The sequence below is a fragment of the Talpa occidentalis genome, unplaced genomic scaffold (assembly GCF_014898055.3).
Source record: "Talpa occidentalis isolate TD23 unplaced genomic scaffold, MPIMG_talOcc4v2.1 talOcc4.3, whole genome shotgun sequence".
NCBI classification, from domain to species: domain Eukaryota; kingdom Metazoa; phylum Chordata; class Mammalia; order Eulipotyphla; family Talpidae; genus Talpa; species Talpa occidentalis.
This window is the reverse complement of record NW_023603184.1, coordinates 34825981-34841861: the sequence shown is the minus strand read 5'-3', so window position 1 is coordinate 34841861 and position 15881 is coordinate 34825981.

The window sequence follows — 15881 nt, the reverse complement described above, 5'->3', positions numbered from 1 at the left end:
AATATAAGCAAAATGAAAATGCATACATTGTGCAAAAATGAAAAATGATGTAAGAAATATATAAAAAATAAAAATTAAAAAAAAGTTCTCTCAGTCAAACTGAATATGGGGAAGCAAAAAGAAGGTAACTTAAAGGGAATAGATTGGTGAGTATAGATCAAGTTTGGAGAGTTAGGTAATGCCAGCTTGCAGTGTTAAAGAACACTATCTCAAATGTTAGATGGCTTGATGTTACAGAGGATGTCCACCATTACTGCCTCTGTGAAATGGAATGAGTTCGCCAAACTCCTGTGCTTTATGTTCTTCATCTATAAAATGACAGCCCCTCATGAAGGTGTGAGGGCTACCTAGGATAACGCATGTGCCTGGCACAGAGGATGATTGCACTAAAGCCAGGTGGTGGTGGTACAGCAAGAAGAGAAGCAACTGCCATGCTAATAGAAATATTTACAGTTGTAAACATTCTCATGGCTATAAGGAGATGGAGTCACACCTGCATTCCCCATTGTGAGGTCATGAGGAACAGTGTTCATGTCCTTATGTTCAGCATCTACAATGGTGCTTTGCACAGTGTATGCAGTACAGCCAAGGGGAAATTGCTGCTACTGGACAAGTTGGCTAGATTTTGCATCAGAGGTGGTGACAGTTGGAAGGAAGAAATAAGTCAAAGATGGTTCTGTCTCATACAGGGATAATGCAAGTAACATTAATTTAAATAAGTGGTTGCCAGTGATATCTAATCTGCTACAACATTTTCTTTTCTCAATCATCTTTCTTGAATTACCTGCATCACTTATTACTCTCTCCCTAAAACACTTTGCTCACTTGAATTTGAGGATACTGCACCCTGTTTCCTCCCACAGCACTCTTCTGTTATAGCTCCCATTGCGGCCACACTCCAAGGCTCAGTCCTTGGTCCTCCTTCAAGATCTAGTGTCCTCCCCCTGCTCTTCTCCCCCACGTCCTTCCTCTTCTCCCTCCTGTCTCCCTCCCTCTCTCTCTCTCTCTCTCTCTCTCTCTCTCTCTCTCTCTCTCTCTCTCTCAAGTTTCACCAGTCCCTATGGCAATAAATATTACCTGTACATTGATGACTCTTTATTTTTTTATGATGCTTAATATATGTATCACTCACACCTCTCTACAAATATCACACACCTGCTCACTCAACACCCGTATCTGAACATCTTGGTCATCTCAAACTTATTTTTTCTTTTTAGATTAATTTTTTTATTTTTTACATCATTGTTCATTTTTGAACAACATTTGCTTCCCCCCACACCTCAGGTGTAGTCCCCATAGAGTTTCCTTCCCCAGTGCACCCGTGCACCATCACCTCAGTCCCCTGTGCTCCTCCCTCCCTCCCTCAGATCCCTCTCCCTCCTCCCCCTGCAGTAGAGACATCTCACAATGAATATACTTGCAACGGGATTCTGATACCCACTCACCCAAAACCTGCTTTATCAATGACCTTTCTCATCTCAATTAAAGGAAAATCCATTGTTTAATCTGCTGCATCAAAAAATCCTATGAATTATTCATAACTCCTCTCACCCCCTCATCGTGGGTAAAACTTGTAAAAATCTACTTTCAGACTATCACTTAAATGCAACCAGTTACCACCATCCAGTGGAGACACCAAGGCTTCATAGACTCCAGACAAAACACCAACTCTGCAGTCTGTTGTCAGCATACCAGTCAGAAAGCTTTTTTTAAAATGTAAGCTAATTACTTAAATCTTTGGTAAAAAACAAACAAACATGAAATAGATTCATTTTTCATTCAGTGTGGAAACCAAGGGCAGCAGAAGAGTCACTGAGGCCCCCTGTGACAGAGCCCGAGTAACCATCCTGAGTCACTCCCTTACTTCTGTCCTTTGGTCTCTCCCTCCCTCACACCACCTGCTGCTCCTCAAGCTCTCCTGCCTTCCTGCTGCGGGTCCCTGGCTCTACTTGGAACCTCTGCTTGGAATATTCTTCCCCCAGATCCCCACGGTATAAGTTCCCGTGTACTCCTAAATATTTTCAAGTCCTTACTGATACTTCACCTTATCAATGAGACTTTCCTAAACCATCCTAAGCAGAGCTGCGGTCTGCACCCCTATCCAACACCTGGCATTCAGCTCCTTCTGAATCACTTCTTCACATGCTTGTTTTTCATATGACTTCTCACCTTTGGGATGCCATTAATTATTCTTTTTTTATTTTGTTCTTATTGTCTAGGATAAAACAAACATTAGAGCACGAGACTCTTGCTCACTGTGACATCCCTGCACCATCACAATGCAGGTTCAATGTGGGCGCTCAATAAAAGTTATTCAATAAATGAATGAATGATCTCCTTAAATTAAGGGATTTTTTTTATGTAGTGAAATTTTCATAGAAATCATTACTAGTATTTCAAATCACATTACTTGTGTTCAACATAAAGAACTCCTTTTAGTACAGCTGGTAAGTTGTGTTTGCTAGTTACAAATTGTCTCAATGTTTCTTTACATAGAAATTTATTTTGCTTTTGTTTACTTAAAGATAGAGGGTTCTTGGCTGGCACTTTGAACCTGTTATCATACTGCCTCCCACCCCCACGGGAACTGGTAAGACGTTTCTGCCCATCTTATTGGAGATCTCTTGTATGAAGTGAGTCACTTTTCTCCTACTGCTTTCAAGATTTTCTTATTGCTTCTAGTTTCAAAAGTTTTACTTCAATTTTCTGTCTATGGATCTCTTTGAATTCATAATTCATTTAGTTTCTTGGAGGGTCAGATTGATCTTTATAAATAAATTGGGGAAGTTTTCAGCCAATATCAGCAGATATTTTCTCTGCTCCTTTCTCTCTTTCCTTTCCTTCCAGGTTCCCACCATGTGTGTGGTGCCATGCCTTGTGGTTTCCCATATTTCCTTAAGGTTCCTTGCACATTACCCATTCCATTTATCCTTGTTCTTCAGACTATGCACAAGTGAATAATCTCTATCTTTAAATCCTCTAATTCCTTCTTCCAGTTCCAATCTATGTTGAGTGACTCAAATGAAATTTTCACATCAGATGTTAATCTTTTTGACTATACCATCTGATTCTTTTAATAATTTCATTTTATGGAAATTTCTTACATGATGTTGTAGGGTAAATAGATGGTCAGGCTTTGATGCCACTAGCTTCTGTGGCTATCACCTGTGGCCTTAAATGCAGGAGCACTTGGGAGCCCGGGCCTGATGGGGGTCACCTGCAGGATGGTGTGGGCATGAGTGAGTGGACACACCTGGGCCTGGAGGCTGAGGCCAAAGGGCCGCGTCACTCAGAGATGGTGCAGTGAGAGGGTGGCGAATGGCTACCAGAGGCCAAGTGACTACAGAGAGGCAGGACCACAGGAGAACTCTAGAGAGAGCCCAAAGAATGAGTACAGATTTGTGAGGGGGCGGGGAGGCCTTCCTGTCTCCGGGCCTCAGGCCCTCCTTTGTCCCTCTGCTGGCTCTGCTCCTGGCTGCTTCCACTACAGATGTGAATTGTCATCACACCTACCTTTACATCCTAATCTTGGTCTCTCTTTAGTTCTCTCAATATATTTATTATGGTGTATTTGAAGTCTTCTACCCTTAAATCCGACATTGGATTATTCTTGCAGGGGATTGCTCCTGCCTGCCTTTTTCCTGAGTAGGGATCATATTTTACTGTTTCTTTGAATGCCTTGCCTTTTTTTTTTGGTGGAAACTAGACACATTATATTAATATATTATGAACTATTACTTTTCATTCTTTTTGAAGTTGAAATGCAAATGAATATAATGCAGTGCAATCTTTTGATTCTTTGTCCTGATTGGGCTTGTGAATACGCTTTAACATTTTTAAAATGACATGAGATACATTTTTTGTGTTTTATTTTTCTAAGGAGGTCTATTTTCACAGTCACAATGTTTGTCTATGAAAATGCAGGTATTTAAACTCAACATCATAAAGGCCATATATGACAAGCCAACAGCCAGTATCATTCTCAGTGGTGAAAAGCTGAAAACAATTCCATTAAGATCTGGAACAAGACAAGGATGTCCACTCTCACCACTGCTTTTCAATATAATACTGGAAGTCCTAGGCAGAGCAATAAGACAAGAGAAAGACATACAAGGAATCCAAATAGGAAAAGAAGAAGTCAAACTATCACTATTTGCAGATGATATGATAATATACATAGAGAACCCCAAAAACTCCACAGAAAAACTAATTCAACTCATCAATCAGTTCAGTAAAGAGGCAGGATACAAAATCAACACACAAAAGTCAGTAGCCTTCCTATGCACAAACAATAAATCTGAAGAAGAAGAAATCAAAAAAACCATCCCTTTTATTAACAAAACAAAAAAAATCAAATATTTGGGAATAAATCTAACAAAAGAGGTAAAGGACCTATACAAAGAAAACTATAAAACACTGTTAAAAGAAATAGAAGACACAAAGAAATGGAAAGACATCCCCTGCTCATGGATTGGAAGAATAAACATTATTAAAATGGCCATCCTACCAAAAGCAATAGACAGATTCAATGCTATTCCAATCAAAATTTCAATGTCATTCTACAAAGAAATAGAACAATTATTGATGAAATTCATATGGAATCACAAAAAACCCCAAATAGCCAAAGCTCTCCTGAAAAAAAAAGAAGGGAATGGAGGCATCACACTCCCAGACTTCAAACTATACTACAAAGCCATAATCATCAAAACTGCATGGTATTGGAACAAGAACAGACATACAGACCAATGGAATCAAATAGAAAATCCAGAAATAAACCCACAGATTTATGGTCAACTAATATTTGACAAAGGAGCAAAGACTATGCATTGGAGCAAAGAAAGTTTGTTCAATAAATGGTGCTGGGAAAACTGGGTTGCTACATGCAAAAGAATGAAGCTTGACCACTACCTCACACCATACACAAAAATCAACTCAAAATGGATTAAAGAACTAGACATAAGACCTGAAACCATAAAATACATAGAAGGAAATATAATCGAAACACTACGTAATAAGCACATCAAAGACATCTTTACAGACACATCACCCAAAGCAGTGATAGTGAAGGCAAAGATCAACAGCTGGGGCTACCTCAAATTAAAGAGCTTCTGCACAGCAAAAGAGACAATAACCAAAACAAAGAGAAACCCCACCAACTGGGAGAACATTTTTGCACACAACACTAATGATAAAGGACTGATCACAAAAATCTGCAAAGAGCTGATGAGACTTAACAACAAAGAAAATAATCCAGTCAAAAAATGGGCAGAAGAGCTAAAAAGAAACTTCTCTGAAGAGGAAATGCAAATGGCCAACAGGCATATGAAAAAATGTTCAACATCACTTGTAATCAGGGAAATGCAAATCAAAACTACCATGAGATACCATCTTACACCAGTGAGAATGGCACATATTAAAAAAACTAGCAACGGGCCTCCCCGGTGGCGCAGCGGTTGAGCGCTGGGTTGCGAAGCTGCCCGCAGCCTCTGAAGCACCGGTTCGATCCCCGGCTGCTCCCCGGCCACCAGAGGAGGGTCCCACATGGCGCGCAGACCTCTCCTGCCGCCCGCTGCTCCCCTCAGCAGTGTACTTCGGTCCTTCTGCCTGCTCTGCTCCCTGCTCTGGCTCTGGTGAATTCTCTCACCCTCCCGCGCTTCGGACTGTACCCAGTGCTTGTATAAATAAATAAAAATAAATAAATAAATAAATCTTTAAAAAAAAAAAAAACTAGCAACAACAAATGTTGGCGACGGTGTGGAGAAAAAGGAACTCTCCTGCACTGTTGGTGGGAGTGCAAACTGGTCCAACCACTATGGAGAGCTGTGTGGAGATTTCTGGACCTACTGAACATAGAGCTTCCATATGATCCAGCAATTCCACTCCTAGGTATTTACCCAAAGGACACAGAAACATCAATTCCAAAGGGCACCTGCACCCCTATGTTTATAGCAGCACTGTTTACAATAGCTAAGCTTCGGAAACAGCCCAAATGCCCAAAAATGGATGACTGGATCAAGAAGATGTGGTACATATACACCATGGAATATTACTCAGCATTCAAAAAAGATAAACACATGCAATTTGCAGCAACATGGATGGCGCTGGAAGGGATCATGCTCAGCGAAATAAGCCAGAAAGAAAAAGAAAAATACCGGATGGTCTCACTCATAGCAGGAATCTAGAAAACTTAAATAAGGGATGAGGAAAATGAATAACTATAAGAGAGTGAAAATCAAAATCAACAAAAAACTATGAACCAGAGGCACTTTTTAGGGGGTGGGATGGGAGGGATTGGGGTCAGAATGGGGGGGGGTGCAATTGTATGGGGAATATAAAAATAAAATTTATTATTAAAAAAAAAGATGCAGGTATTTAGTTACTAGAACTCTATTAATAATTTTAGCAGTTTATATAGTCAATAACGTATTTGGCATTTTCTTAAATTACAATAATGTATATGAAATTCTACCACAATCATTAAAATTACTTATTTAGATATGATGTAAATGTCCCTTAAGTAATTCACTAGTTAACTTACATAGGGGCCATTATGCTTCCGGAGTGAACAGATTTAGGTACAGAATTTCCAGCCACATGTGTACAGCCACATCAATCATCAGGTGCCCCTTCTATTTGCTAATGTCACTGAAAAAGAAATAATTTGGGAGAAGGGCAAATACATAATGTTCTTAATAGAATTATCCAGAGTTACGACTACATTAAAATGACGTGGTAAAGAACAATGGGTGACCTAGAAAATACACACCAGCAAGCTGACCACACATGTGAGGCACACGCAGGGGGAGGGTAAAGAGGGGATCAAAACAGGGGAGGAAAGGACTCAGGGAACTATGGGGGTGGTCACTGGTGGTGTGGTGGTGGGAGAACTGTGAGGACTACACATGAGGGGAGAAACCGAATATTGTGCATGAATGAACAATCGTGCAAGGAAAGAAAAGAAAAAATAATGAGTGACCTGACACTTAATTTGACGTTTATTAACCCTACTTCCCAAGTTAAGCATAAGCATAACAAGCAAGCATAAAGGTAGATTAGAACAATAGAGTTTAAACAGATTTTGCTGGATAAATAATCTTTCATGACTAATGGCCTTAGAAAATTTCTAGAAACTTTCATTGGCTCTTTGAGATATTATCACATGTGCTGTTTCCCAGAAGAATGGGTCTGTGTGGCCCCTCACACGACCATTCCAGAAGTGAACTCCTCTAAAGGGAACAGCTCTGGAGGATGTGTGAGGAGGGAACAGCTCTGGAGGATGTGTGAGGAGAAGGCTTGAAGAGCACCACTGAGACATTCTGAGTTTGATGTTCTCTGCTAGGTAACTGCATCAGCCTGATGCAGCCTGCGATTTCCCTGAGCATCATTCTCACAAGTTCTCTAGTAATTCATCTTCCTTCCTTTCATTCCACTTGTATTTCCTTTCGCACAACGCCTGGTTATGAACCAAAACCTACACACCAGCTCCTATTCAATGGCGCACCCTCCTGCTGCACGATGTTCACACTTAGCTCTCCGTCAGGAGAACCTGCACAGAACAGCTCTGTGCTGCACTCCTGGGGGCCACCAAGGTGCTCGTCATGCCACATGGCGTCCCTACCTAGGCTGTCCGAGCCAGTAACTGACCATGGTACGGTTGTTAGAGCTGACCTGTCCCTACACACTGCAGTGCTCTTCCAGCAAGTAACCTTTGCTAAGGACCTGAGACTTTTTCAGAAGAGAGCTGTAGTCTGAAACTTGTCTTCCCTCATCCTTTCTTCCCTCTCCCCTTCACAGGTGTTAGACTCGCATGATCATCTGGAAAATTTCCCTGACTTTCTCCCACCTCTTAATCATTCACAGGCACGTCTCCCTTGACATCACTTGCACATCTAACCCCATCTTAGTGTGTGCATGTTGAAGGGCTCAAATTTACATAGGTGGCATGGTGTGGTCCTAGAAAACAGCAGATAAAAGAATTTGGCGAATGACTGACTCACCTCCCACCACCAAAGCTGGAAGAAAGACCCATCCTGAGAGCATGTGAGGCAGACACAGTCTCTCACACAAGATGACACCCAAATGGCTGAAGATTTTACCGGTGGTGATCTCAAAATACATTTACCAGTGTGATGATTCAGACATTTGAAAACTATGAGGGATACAAGAACTGTACATTTGACTGGTTATTGTGAAACTTGGTTACAACCCTGCAGAGTAATAGACTGGGTGTAGTTGGCAAATACTTGATGTCCTGTAAATACCCGAGGGGTTGTTTGGTAGCTTACAAAGAGCCCTTTATGTCCTGCACGGAAGAGTGAGCATATGCATGGGCAGACAAGGGTCTTTATAGCTGGAGACACCACCCAGAGATACTCAGCCAAGGCAGGACTGCAATGCTAATATCAGGGCCCTTGTTGAAAGGACTAGAACTTGAAACCTGGAACAGAGAACGGGGTATCTTGGTGGAAACCTCCAAGGATATTAGATCTGACGTCTCACCTAAAACACTGCAGAGGAAGCCCACCCTCCATAGAAAAGCTGGCACTTCTCTTGCCTAGAATACTGCAGAAGCCTCACCTTTGCAAGATTATAAGTGATTCCATTGGGAAGCACTTACATTATTGACCCCCCCATGTTGCAAGGCCATTTTTAGGGTTAAATTCAAGAAGTACCCAGCTAGTGGCATGTTAAAGATGAAAAGAACTTACACTCCAAAGAGTCATAGAACTAGTTAATATGGATCAACAGGTGCCTACCTGGCACTCCGAAGATTTTATTCTGAGGTGATTGTTCAAAGGAGCTACAACATAAGACTGATATGCCCTCATTCCTTGACTTGGGGACCCTTTCTCAGATATGAGATCTAATGTGTAGACAAGGACCTTAGGGGATGTGAAAAGTACACTGTTCATGAGGCTCTTAGCACTCTGAAGATCAAAATTCCAAACTCACAGAGTGGAACAGTCATGTTTCCTGGAAGACAGTGAGAGAGATAAGGAGGTGGTAGGTAGGCAGAGGGGAAGCTAGCGTGGGTATATACCTTTCTCATATAAGGAAGCACCATTGTTTTACACTTGTTAATACTGAACGGTGGAAGATTTGTCCCTCAGGGGTGGTCCCCGTAGCTCTCCCACCTCCAGAGCACCCACAGGCCTCCACGCAGCCCACTGTGCCCTCCCCCTTATGCTAGCATCACCCTCCCCTGCTGGGCACCTCAGGTCTATGGGCAGCTCTCAGGGGTTGGCTTTTCAAGGGTTGCCTTTAAAGTCTGCCATTGTCTGCCCTTCCTTTGCAAACCCGTTACATGTTATATCTATGAAAGGAATGATGTAAAGAGCTGGGATGAAAATAAAGGCAACAAACAAGAGGATGTGGTGATATTAAAACCTTCTAACATTATGGTACGGATGTAAAATACTGCAAAGACTGTGGGAAACAGCAAAAAAAAAAAAAAAAAAGTGCCTCAAAAAGCAAAATGTAGAATTTAAACATGAATTAGCAATTTCACTTCAGGTTTCAGTTCCAAGAGAATTTAAAAATATGTTGCACAAAAATTTTACAAAAAAGTTTGTTACAGCAATTTTTAATAACCAAAAAGTGGAAACAGCCCCAAATGCCCATCGACTGATAATTGCATGAGCAAAATGTCCTATCCTGATATTGGAATGTTATTTGGTCAAAAAAAAAAAAAAAGGCATGTCACGCTGATACCTGCTACAGCATGAATGGTCCTGGAGATGGGAAGAGTGAGGAAGGCAGACACCAAAGGCTACAATGTGTTTGTTGTATTTCTATGAAACGTCCAGAATGGGTAAACTATAGACAGAAAAGTCCATCAGTGGTTTCCAGGAAAGGGAGTGCAGGTGAAATGAGGAGCTCCTGCTCACTGGAAATTTTCTTTTGGGGATGATGAAAAGGCTCTGGATAGAGACAGACTCAGAGAGAGGTGTATGACAGAAGGATAAATGTTCTCCATTCCTTGGATAGTTGTCTCACAATCCTGGTGGTGAACGTAGAGTAGGATAAGTGTTTCTGACAAAGCAAGAGTCTTACTGTCAGTCTGAGACAGGTTTGAGTCTAGGAGCCAACCTTTACTAATAGATTCACGGAAGTCTTGCCTGTGGGAGGCACAGCTACAGGAAAGGTTGGTGGGGGAAGAACCATCCGCCAAACCTAATGTCAGGAGGTGCCTGTGAGGCAGGTCAGTCTCTCCCAGTGCTTGGCCTGAGTAGCTGTTCAAACGGGAATTCTTTTCTCCCAGTACTTCCTTGGTTTCAAGATCAAATGTGTGAGAACAAGGAGCATCCAGGGGAATGGGTCCCTCACATGTGCAATTCGAACCTCCATGATTTTCTGGACAAATGCCAATCTCTTATAGCTTAAGGGGTTTTTCTTTTCTCTTTTCTTTTGCATTCTGAGCTGGGTGTTGTATCTTTCTTGTGTCCCCTCTGTTGCTGTGCTAGAGTCTACAGAGGACATTCAGACTCCCTCATGTGAGCACATTTTCTCTACAGTAGTTTCCCCCATATCTATGTTTTCAGTCTCCTGAGGTCAACAGCAGCCCAAAAATGGTGTGTACAGGAACATATTTTAGAGAGGGAGGCCACATCCCCATGAAGTTTATGACATATATTTCCATAAAGGGTCAATTCTATTACTAGTCATTCTGGGTTAGCTCTGCATGTGCCTTATTTATACATAAACTTTGTCACAGGGTGTATGCATAGAAAAAAAGATTAGGTTACAGGCATGCCCTGGAAGTTTGTAGCGTATCCCCTATGACAAGGGGATGGGCTACAGTAAATGTATAAACTAATGAAGGGGGTAAAGCCTTCCATGGCCTCTTATCAGATCTGAGAAGTCATCCCACCACAGTCACCTCCTGGTCCTCAGGTCAATCCCACTGACAAGAGACTTTCAGTTTCATTTCTCAGTTTCATCTCAATTCCCAAAAATGTTTGTTCATAACACTAAGGAGCATTCACTGAATAATGAATGGTCCTTCCATGTTGTTTTCTCTAGGTTTTCCAGTTTCCTACCAGTTTCCTAAATGAAGTTCCTGGTGAGACATCTAGCTTTATTCTGACTAATCTGAGGGAAAAGCAATTCACTCAGACTCACCAGGAAATAGAAGGCGCCAGCAACTGGGACAAGGGAGAGGGGGGAGAGGAGCCTCACCCTAGTTCAGGCCCTCGTACCTTTGACTAAAGTCCTGTGCAGTGGCCCAGACACTCACCCACTGATTAAATAAAGACAAAGGACAGTGACATCCCCAGGTCTCTCCTGCCTGGTGGTTCCCCCTGACCCTTTCCTTCCAAATGGCTCTTTTCAGCTTGAGAATATATGTTTATGGGACTCTGTTCTCCTCTTCTGAAATATGGTAGGAGATTCTTGCCAACCAAGAAAGATAGGGAAAAGAGAAAGAAAAGCCAGATACCCCAGTTGTGTTAGGATAGCTAAGTTTTCCTTAGATCAGCACCAGAAGTGGGAATGTTTTCCCCACATACGGTTACTTCTGGACACCAGCCACATGCCCTACAATTTGTCTAAATACAGATTTTATGTCTGACCCCCCAGTTTGGGGGTTCTGTTCTGAGACTCGCCCCTGACACTTCTTCAGATGCCCATCACAAGTGTAGGTCCTGGGTTACCCCCAACTTCTGTCAGATTTAGCACCAATCTGTTGAAGTTCCATGACTCAGGTTCAGGTAACTTGCCATCTTGGCTCACAGAACTCAGAGGACACTTATTGCGTTAACCCATTCATCAGAGGATGTGCTAAAGGACACAGATGAACAGCTGGATTGTTGTTGATGAACAGCCAGATGAAGAGCTGCCTCAGTGAGTTCTTGGGTAGGGGATCATGAGTGCAAAATCTTCGGTCAGCATGGAGTTGGGGGTGTCTCAACCTGATACATGGCTGTGTGCACCAACCAGGAAGTTCTCAAATCCCATGAAGGTGACACTTTATGGAGGTTTCCTCACACAGGCACATCTACTGTGAGTTCCATTTTTAGCCTCTCCCCCCTCTCTGGAGACTGGAGAGATGCAGGTGGGGACTGAAAATACCAGGCCTGTCATCACGGCTTTGTCTTTCTGGTGACCGGCCCCTGTCCGGGAGCCATCCAGGAACTCACCCAGAGTCACCTCATTAGAAATGAGTCCCAGGGCAAGATAGGTTTGATTAGGCAGCTTCAGGGGCAGTGCAGGCAGGAACTTCAGGAGTGTTAGAGAAGTGCGAAGCAAACATACTCCAGAGATAAGGACAGTAAATTCTAAGACGTGCTAACCAAACATACTTCAGAGATGAGGTCAGAAATCCAGAAGGGCTAATGGGGGCAGTAAAGTTTAAGAGGCCTTGCACAGGGGAGGTAAAAGCAAACTCTGAGATAGGCTCTGGAAAAATGGGCACATCTGCCCAGAGGAGTAGAGCCAGTAGGAGAGAGCGCCAATCACAGAGCAGGATGATGACAGTTTAGAATAGAGAAAAAGGGCCTCCCCGGTGGTGCAGCGGTTGAGCACTGGGTTGCGAAGCTGCCCGTGGCCTCTGCAGCGCCAGTTCGATCCCCGGCTTCTCCCTGGCCACCTGAGGAGGGTCCCACATGGCGGGCAGACCTCTCCTGCCTCCCGCTGCTCCCCTCAGCAGTGTACTTCGGTCCTTCTGCCTGCTCTGCTCCCCGCTCTGGCTCTGGTGAATTCTCTCACCCTCCCGCGCTTCTGACTGTACCCAGTGCATGTATAAACAAAACAAACAAACAAACAAACAAACAAATAAAACATGCCTCTATTTAAATAAATAAATAAATAAATAAATAAATAGATAGATAGATAAATAAATAAAATAGAATAGAGAAAAAGGTTAAATATCCCCTGGACAGAGGCCCATTTGGGGTCTTTTGCCCCGATTTGGCATTGCTTGCCTTCAAGTCTTTGCTTTTGTTCTTTCTCTTCTAAATAAACTTCTCCTTACTCTCTAAATAAAGATTTGCTTCTCTCAGCTTATTTATCTGAGGGTTTGTCTACAATTTCCTTTTGACTGCTTCATGGGACAAGAACTTGTGACTGTTTAATGTTACTGGGGTGAAAAGTAGCAGCAACAGCAGCTGGAATCATGCTAACAGGCACTGGCTTCACAACCACTGTAGAAAAAAACAATGATGATGACACAAAAGGGACTTAATGGGAAATGAAAACACACAAGCTGTCATTACACTGGGAGCAGCTTCTCTGCTGGCCCTTGGGTGAGCTGAGAACTAGAAAAGCTGAAGCACTTTTCCTGAGTAAAACGCCCTAATGTGCCAGCTCTCCACTCCCAATTTTTTTTCCCTATTCTGTATTGACTAAAAATGAATTGAGGCCAGCAAAATTTCATGAGTTTATTAAATAACCAAGAGTAAGGATTGGAATCTGGGAAAAGCCTCCAGACAGCTCTGTGGAAAGCTGCCTGGATTCTGTTTTTCAGTGAGTTTTACATACTTTTTCAAAGATTTCTGTAGAGTCAAAGAAAAATTGGGTAAGGGTGCAACTAATATATTTATCTGATGTTTTTCTATGCATAGAGGAAAACAAAGATGTAAAAAAAAACAGAGTTGCAAAATTTATTTCCATCTATGGAGAGCCTTATCTCCTGGTAACTAGAAAGCTATAAATCTTGAAAGTCTGCTTTTCTTTGAAGTTACTGATTTTTTTTTTTTCTGAGATGGCCGTCTTCAGGTACTACAGCCTCTTTACTGGACTAGGCCTGTACCCCTTAGTTGAGATCTGGGTGAGGGAAAGTAGGGAGCACCCTCTTAATTGTTGCTTTCTTTTGTTTACATGATGTTTCATTATTTTTTGGTTTTCTGCTGTGTTCATTATCCTGTGCTCATCCCACCCCACCATGGTACACACACAGACACACACATCAACATTAGTCTTTTGTTTTTGATACAAGGCAGCAAGGGGCACTAAAACTGGCCAAGGACACTGCCCAAATAGTGTACCGGTCTCTGTCTGAGTTCTTCACCCATGCGCACAACTGCAAGACTATTCAGGCTCAGAGAACAAAAACAATGGTTTATTTAACAAACCAGGGAAAAACAAAGAGTTACTAAGGCCAAAAATAGCATTACCTCACCCACAGCAGTGTCCAGTGTCTTCAAGTCCTAAACAAAAGCAGCTAAAATGGCATCTTCCTGCCACTGAGAACACGGAGATCCTCTCCTGAACAATAGGCCACATGTCCAAGATGGTGTCTTCCTGCCTCTGCCAACTTGGAGCACAGGGCAGCCAGACACTAGGCCAGGTTTCAACTCATGAAGACAACAGAAGACACAACGGAAGATGCGGGGATGCCCCAGCGCAGCACCAGACAAGTGACACTCAAAACAGCAGCTGCAGTGGCTGAACGACTGACTAACAGCCACACTCACGAAGCTCAGCGAGGTCCCTGGCTCTGGACCTTCGCTTTCTCTGCCAGGCTGTGACAGCAGCAAAACCGGGAACAGTTTTGGTGGCTTGGCTAATTACAAAGCCTACAAACTTTTCCTCTCTGAGGTTGGCTGCTGGAGGTCTCCATCTTCAGAGGCCCTCAAGAGCCTTCCAGAAGATTGGCATGGTGGAGGCCAAAATTTGCCAACCCCAAACACCAAAGAGCAGAAAACAAACCCCAAAGACTGAATGAATCTGAAGCACCTTCTGTAGTCCCTTATGTTACTTATCTATTGTTCCACCAAAAAATGCCATACTTTTTTTTTTTTAATTTTTTAATAGTTGTTTTTATTTATTTTTTTTAAATAACAAATTTTATTTTTATATTCCCCATACAATTGCAACCCCCCCATTCTGACCCCAATCCCTCCCCTCCCACCCCCCACCCTCCAAAAAGTGTCTCTGGTTCATAGTTTTTTGTTGATTTTGATTTTCACTTTCTTATAGTTATTCATTTTCCTGATCCCTTATTTAAGTTTTCTAGATTCCTGCTATGAGTGAGACCATCCGGTATTTTTCTTTTTCTTTTTGAAAATGCCATACTTTTTTTTTCTCTCCCTGATACTTCTAGCATTACTCCTGGGGCTATCTATCCTCACCAGCAACCCTCACAACAGTATTTTTGGCTTTGGCCACCAGTTACATTTTTAGCGATTATAAAACCCAAGAATCAAAACAGAAATGAATTAGAGAAAAAAACAGACTCCTTTTGATCTGATGAATTTTATTTAAGAACAAAACAAATGGATTTTCTCAGAAGACTATGGTGGGTGGGAGTCAAGTGGAAAATGTCAGGCTGACCTGTTGAGTAGCTGAAGTTGGGACATGGCCTGTGGACTGACAGTTTCAGGGAACAGCTGTAAGTGCCCTCAACGCCACGCGCACCCTGATTCCTGCATCCCAGCTGGCAGTACTGCTGCTTTAGTCCATAAATACTCTGTGATCTAATTGCTTGAGGCTCAGGCTTTGGAGAGATCTCTGGGCCCACCAGTGTAAAGCCCGCCAGGCCAGCATAAAGAGCTTCCCTCCTCCTCTCTGAGTGATGCCTACTTCCCTGAGTGAAATCTGCATACGAGGATGGTGTGATAACACAGCCCAATAGGTGCTAATCTGTTCCTTCTGAAACCAGTACAGCAGTGTGAACCATTAACGCAACTAAAAATATTTTTCTTAAAAAGCAACAAAGGGCCTCCCTGGTGATGCAGGGGTTAAAGACAGCACTATCAAGCTATCACCAGCCCCTGAGGCAGTAGTGCAATCCTCAGCTGGCCAGAGAGAACCCACATCGCCCAGCAGATCTCTCCTGTCATGGCTCCCCTCAGCAGTGTATACAGTAGATCCGCCTGTTCTGTCTCTAGTGAATCCTCTCACCCCCTGCACCTCTGGTCAGTACCCCAGTTCTTGTATGCATA